The sequence below is a fragment of the Phocoena phocoena genome, chromosome 19 (assembly GCF_963924675.1).
Source record: "Phocoena phocoena chromosome 19, mPhoPho1.1, whole genome shotgun sequence".
Classification (NCBI taxonomy): Eukaryota; Metazoa; Chordata; class Mammalia; order Artiodactyla; family Phocoenidae; genus Phocoena; species Phocoena phocoena.
The window spans coordinates 50,240,687-50,248,325 of record NC_089237.1 but is presented as its reverse complement, the minus strand read 5'-3'; positions in this window follow the sequence as shown (position 1 = coordinate 50,248,325).

Here is a 7,639-nt window from a genome sequence, read left to right as displayed (position 1 = left end):
AAGGCTACAATTGTTTACTCTTGGTTTCTGCACCCTTATGCTGGCTACCTTTATTTTGGCAATTTTGAATGCCAGGTCTTCAGGGATCCGTTGACAGTGACCCAAGATTTGGAATGTAATGGATGGTTTGTCGACTGTGTTTATTTGAGCAGTTTATAATCTGGTTAAAGAGACTAAATGTGAGCAAGAAAATGATAGACTACAAAGTTCTCTGCACGTCAGAGCAAGCTGAGTGGCACAGACAGTTTGTAGGATTTGAGATGGGAGAGATAGCCCACTAATTTAAAATACAGTGGGACTATTTTCCCCTCAAGACTACCTTGTATAAATGTTTTCTACCATTTTTATCCATTTCTCTCTTCCAGCTCAATCTTTTTTTTTTTTTTCCGGCTGCGTTGGGTCTTCGTTGCTGCGCACGGGCTTTCTCTAGTTGTGGCGAGCGGGGACTACTCTTTGTTGCGGTGCAGGGGCTTCTCATTGCGGTGGCTTCTCTTATTGCAGAGCACGGGCTCTAGGTGTGCGGGCTTCAGTAATTGTGGCATGCAGGCTCAGTAGTTGTGGCTTGCGAGCTCTAGAGCGCAAGCTCAGTAGTTGTGGCTCATGGATTAGTTGCTCCGCAGCATGTGGGATCTTCCCGGACCAGGACTCGAACCCATGTCCCCTGCATTGGCAGGTGGATTCTTAACCACTGTGCTACCAGGGAAGCCCTCAGCTCAGTCTTTTAAAATGTGATGAATTTTAGATTTTATTCAGAGAATTGCCTACTAATCTCTTATCTGTTCTACACATGCTACCATCCCTTATGCATATCAGCCTTAAAACTGTAAAGGACTCTTTTTGTCTCCATTTTTCAGATGGGGAGACTGAGGTTTGAATAGATTAATGAGTTGCCCAATGTGATACAGTTCCTAAGAGGCAAACTTAGGATTCCAGCTCAGGTCAACTGGACTGAAGCTCAGACTGTCTCATGCCTCTAGGATGATCATCTTTCCTTCTAGAAACCACGTTGCCTTCTCCTCACGTGAGTCTGCCTCTAGTTTCTGGTCTCTTCCAAAGCTGCCCTGAGAAGAAATGAGAACCACTATTTGTAAGCCTCCTCCAGGATCGTGGACAAAAGTCATGGCAGACAACCTGCCAGCTTTCTAGCTCCCTCAGTTTTACCCTTGGTTTCCTTGGCAATTCAGGCCAACAGCCTCTGCCTCATTATACACATTCTCACTCCTCCCACCCACTTCTGTCTCTCTTGAAAGGCAAGAGGAGACTGTGGCATCATCTGGATAGTATGTCTCTCCTAAAGATCTGGTCACCAGATGGATGTTGTAGAAGCTGCTTCTCTCATCCCTAAACAATGCAGTGCCCCAATAGCCTCATCAATGAGGATTTCCATCTCGACTCCTCCAGGTCCTTTCTTCTGCTCCCTCTGCCCCCGAACCTGGAGAAGGACTGTGTGTTCCGATAACCTGGGAAAGTCTTGCCCTGAGCTCCCGTAGCTCTTAGGCTGCAGCTGGGATCCTGCCTGATGCCCCAGGCACGTGGACCAGCCTGAAAAGTTCTCATGCCTAATGAGCTAAGCTTCTTTAAAATGACCATGGAAACGGTTCTGGCTGTCCTTACGGAGTGACTTCTCAGCCAGAGAGGAGAAGCAGGGTCTTGTTCTTTAAGCCCAGGACCCCATCTCCAGAAGGTTAGGGCTGCAGTCAAACTTTGGAGCACACAGACCTGGGTTCCAGACTCATCACTAGTTAGCTGTGTTACTCTGGGTAAGTCACCCCCTCTGGGCCTCAGTTTCCTTCTTTGTAAATAGGACTAATCAATGGGAAGATTTAATGAGATAATACAGGAAAAGGGTCTGGCACATATTGGGAGCTGCTCAAGGTTGGTGCCTTCCCTTTTCCCTTGTTATGAACTGGAAATGAAGACTGGAAAAAGAAGAGAGGTGTCGCAAAATGAGGTCGGGTCCCCCAAAATGTCAGAGGCGTTCTCCAGCTCAACCCTCCACGATGCCTGGTACCCCGTATCCACCAAAGCCTCGCCCCAAGCCCTGTTGTTCCTCTGTTGTCCGCCAGGGGGAGAAAGGGCGCACGTTCGCTTGCGGGTAGCTTTCGCTAGCGCGTTCACAGAGCCTTGAGAGAGCGCGGCCTTGCGCGCTCCTGAGTCTCCGGGGGGCGTGCACGCGCAGGAGGCTGGGCGTGACGCGGCGCTAGGTTGGGCTTCCCTTTCCCGCGTGCTTGGAGCTGCCCAAGGTTGAGGCTGGGGGACTCGGGGGCCCGAGGAGAGCGGCACGGGTGTGGAGTGTAGGGCCTGGAGCTCTGCGGGCATTTCTTCTTCCGAGACCAGCTATCATCTTCGTTTTCCAGAGGGAACGACCTGACTCCCTTCAGAGTTAGTATTTTCTTCCACATCATGGATGATCAGGAATTCCAAAGAAAGGAAAGAGAAGGGACATTCATTGGGCACCCTCTGACATAGGGACGGTGCAAGGGAAGTGGACCAACCTTAGGGGCAACGATGCCCCCATACTAGAGGAGCTTTTGGCTTGGGGTTTGCTTTGTTCGAAATTTGGTAAATACAGAAAAGTAGAAGGAAGAACATGGAAATAATCCACATTTCCTCACCACAAAGGATCTCTTGTTGTCTCCCATAAATGTACCCTAAAATGTTTGTTCAACAAGTATTTATTGAACACCCACCAACTTTGTGCGTAGCATGTTAGGTTGTGTGGGGCTGCAGAGGAAAAAGAACGATGACCAGGAAACAGGATTTTCAGAAATCCGCAAATGAGTGTATGTTAGTGTCTTAAAGGGAAATTCCTATAGCAAAAGCGAGACAATCACCTTAGGAAGATTTCAGAGAAGAAAACCCACAGAGGGAATTCCCTGGTGGTCCAGTGGTTAGGACTATGTGCTTTAACTGCTGCGGGCATGGGTTCGTTCTATCCACTGATCTGGGAACAGATTCTGCAAGCCCTGCAGGGAGGGGCGGGGGGGGGGGGGGGACAAAAACAAAACAAAGCAGCAACAAAACAAACAAAACCAACCCCCCCCCCACACACAAGAAAACCCACAGAAGAGAAGCTGTGAAAATGATAAAGGCATTACAACCTGTATTTGAATTTAATTGGACATGAGAGAATATATATGGGAAAATTATTTAGCCCAAGTCTCTGATTTTTTTCTTGTAAGGTTTTTATTTGACTTTAAGTCACAAAATAATGCATGTTAATTGTATACAAAATTGTAAACACTATCAGAATTTTAATACTCATGAGGAAAATGAGGCCCAGAAATTCTAACTAACTTGCTTTTAGAATCTAGTAAGTCTGGGACCAGATCTCAGATTTCCAGGCTGGTACTGTTTCTGTTGTATCATAATAGGCAAATGTGGTTCTGGCTTTAAATGAATTTCTCACATTATTGAGTTTCAGAGAATTCATCCTGGAGGGGAAGAGTCTACAAATTTAATCAAAGCTTGAGTTCTCAGATAATAATTAGTTATTGGATAATTCTCACTAAGGAGATAGTCTGTAAACATAATGAATAGCTTTTGGCTATATCATAACTTGTAGTAGACAGCAGGAGCTGTATTGGAGAGTAACTAAATACATTTAATAAATATGGTAAAAAGTCAGATGGATTCTTATCCTTGTTAATTTCCAGGGCAGGGCATTCACACTTGAATTAGCTCCTGTGAAAGTTTATGCAGAACCAGGCAGGTGGCTGTCACTCCCATGATGGAGGAACCACCCAGCTTGCTTTCTCTATGATTCAGAACGTCTTGATCGTTCTTCAGTCATGAAATGGGCAGGATGTGGGACTGTGAGACCAGGACCCAGCTAGAAGCCCTTACTGCACACTACATGGTAGGGGAAAGAAGGCCTTTGGAAATATCCTTTTGAAAAGATTCTAGACAGAAGATCCAGAGTCAGACCTTTGAGGGGAAATGTTTAGGATGCGATAGAGTTCTTAATTTGGTTGTACATCAGAATCACATATGAAGCTTCTTAGAAGTAAAGCTTCCGGAGCCCAACCTCACAGCCTCTCTCCTCTTTCAAATCTGTGGTTCTCAGGACACTTAGGTTGAGAGCCAGTCTCCTTACCATGGCTCATGAGGCCCACAGGATCTGGTCTTCACCCACCTTTCTCACTTTATCTCTGAGTGTCTTAAGCACTTTCTTTCCCCATCTTTGTGTGTCATTTATGTCTCAACTGAATCGTGTTTTCTCAGAGAACCTTCTTTGATTTCCCATCATGTTACCCAGAGACACCCACACTCTCTAGTGTATTTCACCCTGTTTTATTTTCCACATAGCCTTCCTCTCTCTTTGAAAGGCTACTTTGTACTTCTTCACTTGTTTATTGTCCATCTCAGGGGTCTCTCTGGCCCACCACCTTTTTAAAAAAATTTTATTTAATTTAATTTTTGGCTGCATTGGGTCTTCCTTGCTGCGCGCAGGCTTTCCCTAGTGGCAGTGAGCAGGGGCTACTCTTCGTTGCAGTGCGCGGGCTTCTTATTGCGGTGGCTTCTCTTGTTGCGGAATGCGGGCTCTAGGCACACGGGCTTCAGTAGTTGCGGCACGCAGGCTTCAGTAGTTGCGGCATGCGGGCCCAGTAGTTGTGGCTCACGCGCTCTAGAGCGCAGGCTCAGTAGTTGAGGTGCATGGGCTTTGTTGCTCAGCGGCATGTGGGATCGTCCTGGACCAGGGATCGAACCCATGTCCCCTGCATTGGCAGGTGCATTCTTAACCACTGCGCCACCAGGGAAGTCCCCGCTGCCTGTTTTTGTATGGCCGGAGAGCTAGGGGCAGTTTTTACATTTTTAAATGGCTGGAAAAAATGAGAAGAATCACGACAATGTATAGACAAAGTCGCCTATGTGATAGGGGCCTTGCAGAGCGGTGCAAGGAAAATAACTAAGTGCAGATGCTTTTCTGGGAATGAGTTTGAGACTAAAGAAACCTCTGTGTCTTAGAAATGAAGCTCTGTAACTGAAGAGAAGCAGATGCTAGAAAGACTAAAGGAGAGGCAAGACCCACAAGATGGGGGTCAAGGAGTGGGCTTTGAACAGGTATTATCAGAAATAAGTGTGCCTGGGGACTTCCCTGGTGGTGCAGTGGTTAAGAATCCGCCTGCCAGTGCAAGGGACATGGGTTTGATCCCTGGTCCGGGAAGATCCCACATGCCACGGCGCAACTAAGCCCGTGAGCCACAACTACTGAGCCCACGTGCTGCAACTACTGAAGCTCACGCGCCTAGAGCCTGTGCTCCGCGACAAGATAAGTCACCGCAGTAAGCGCAGGCACCACAATGAAGAGTAGCCCCGCTCGCCGCAACTAGAGAGAAAGCCCGTGTGTAGCAACGAAGACCCGAGGCAGCCAAAAATTAAAAAAGAAAGAAAAAAAAAGAAGTGTGCCTGGGGTGCTCATGGCTTGTAGGATTATAAGAGCACCTCTTGTTTGGGGCCCAGGGAGGAATGGATACTTGAAGTAGGAAGTGGAATATTCCTTAAGGAAGAATATCACTGGGCACCTGCAGTGAGGCAAACGCAGAGACCCCGAGGTTTACAGCAAAGTGTTATTCACAAGGCAGCCGAGGAGACAGGGGAACAAATCTCAGATCCGCCTCCAGGAATGAGAGGGGTTGGGGTGTTTATGGAATAAAGAAGCAAGGCCGTCTGAGGCCTGGGGAGCGTGGGGAAAGGTGATGGGAATAAGAAAAGGCGAGGTAATCCACGTTCTGTTCTGCGCAGGTGCAGCTAAGCGACAGGGTTCTTCATGGGCCGGGTGTTGAGAAAATGGCGCCATTAGCACGTTCTGAGGGTGGAGTTGGGGGCCCGCTGACGTCAAAAGGTCACCGCGGGGACACTTGCGCATGCCCAGATGGAAGGCCCGCGGTCTCAACCAGTCTTAACCGGCTAGAGCTCAAACTGGATACAGCTGACTGGACGACAACTCAGGCAAACTTCTTATCGTTTAGGCTACGTGAAGCTTAGAGGACGTGGAAGTTTTGTATAAACAATTAAGGTGAGCCTGATCAGTGAAGGTAGGTTACAGCGTATTATTTATTAAGGAAGTTAGAGTTTCACGGATCTGACTGAAAACCACCTTTGGTTTCACTTGTTCACGTCTCGGGTGAGAGGGTGGACGTAAATGGAAGGAAGGTCACCATAGGTCTCAGTGGGAAGTGCTTCAAACCTGGGATTCACCATGAATTTTCACAGAAGAGTAGAAGCTGGGGGACAAGGCATAGGAGTGGTGGCCCTGCGGAGGGGATGGGGGCGGGGGAATGACCAAGGGGAGCAGGGGTCTAACATGCCCATCTCACCTGGAGAATCCCTGTGCTTCTTGGCGGACGGCCTCACGGTGCCTAAACAGCCCTAAGGCTCTTACCTGCCAGGCGGAATGGCACTTCTTTCTTTTTTTTCTAGTTTGAAAGATTTTTTTTTTTTTTTTTTTTGAATAGCACTTCTTAGATAGGGAGTCAGTGAGTTAGGGGGACCTAACACTGTTTTCATTCTGCAGCCAAGAAAGATGATGGTTCCTTGTGGTCCCTCATAATATCCAGTCCAGATGGCTGGGAGGGGCAAGTGGTAAGGATTCTCCATCCCCTGACTTTTCCTTTCCTGTAATTTCCTTACGTATTAGCCACAAAGTACAGTAAGTCCCCTACATACAAACGAGTTCTGTTCCAAGAGTGTGTTTGTAAGTCCAATTTATTCGTAAGTCCAACAGAGTTAGCCTAGGTACCCAACTCACACAATCGGCTATACAGGACTGTACTGTAATAGGTTTATAATACTTCTCACACAAATAATACATTAAAAACAAACCCAAAAAATAAACCATTTTTAATCTTACAGTACAGTACCTTGAAAAGGACAGTAGTGCAGGACGACAGCTGGCATCCAGGGGCTGGCATCGAGTGAACAGGCAACAAGAGTTACTGACTGGAGGAGGGAGAGGAGGTGGGAGATGGTAGAGCTGAAGGATCGTCAGCAACAGGAGACGGAGGGCGAGCTGCAGTTTCACTCATGCCTGAACGCACGTTCGCATCTTTGAAAGTTCACGACTTGAAGGTTCGTATGTAGGGGACTTAGTGTACCTGGGATCCTAGACAATTGTTAGGGTTCCTATTGTGAAGACCTCACAGCAGCATTTAACATTCTAATATTGTGGGTGGGTGGGAAGGGTGGACACAAAATCCTCATCGCCTTGTGAGGACTGGCCTTGGGGTGGGCACTGTGAAGGCCCTTAATTCGTGCACCATTGTGCGTGGGGTAAACCCTTCGTACTGATTTTGGTGATTTAGCCCACGTCTGAGTCGCGTAAGAAGGAGATCATAGGTGAGTGCTGCCACCTTCCTGCTGTTTGCCTTCTGCTCCGGCAGCACAGCGGCCCCGTCCCCTCCCCTCTATCTCAGGAACACTGGCCTCAGAGGTCAGAGGAGATAAGCCCAAATCAGCCTGATCCTTATCTTGCTTATTACCTCTGCTTCAACGTGGTGGTTTTAAAGGGTCACAGTTCTTACCCCTCCCGTGTGATTGTCCCCAGTCCAGGGCCTTGTTTTGACAACTCACCCAAGGGCAGAGCAAACCCAGCAAACAGTATAGCTTACCTTTAAGGTAGGTTTCACATCCTTCCCCC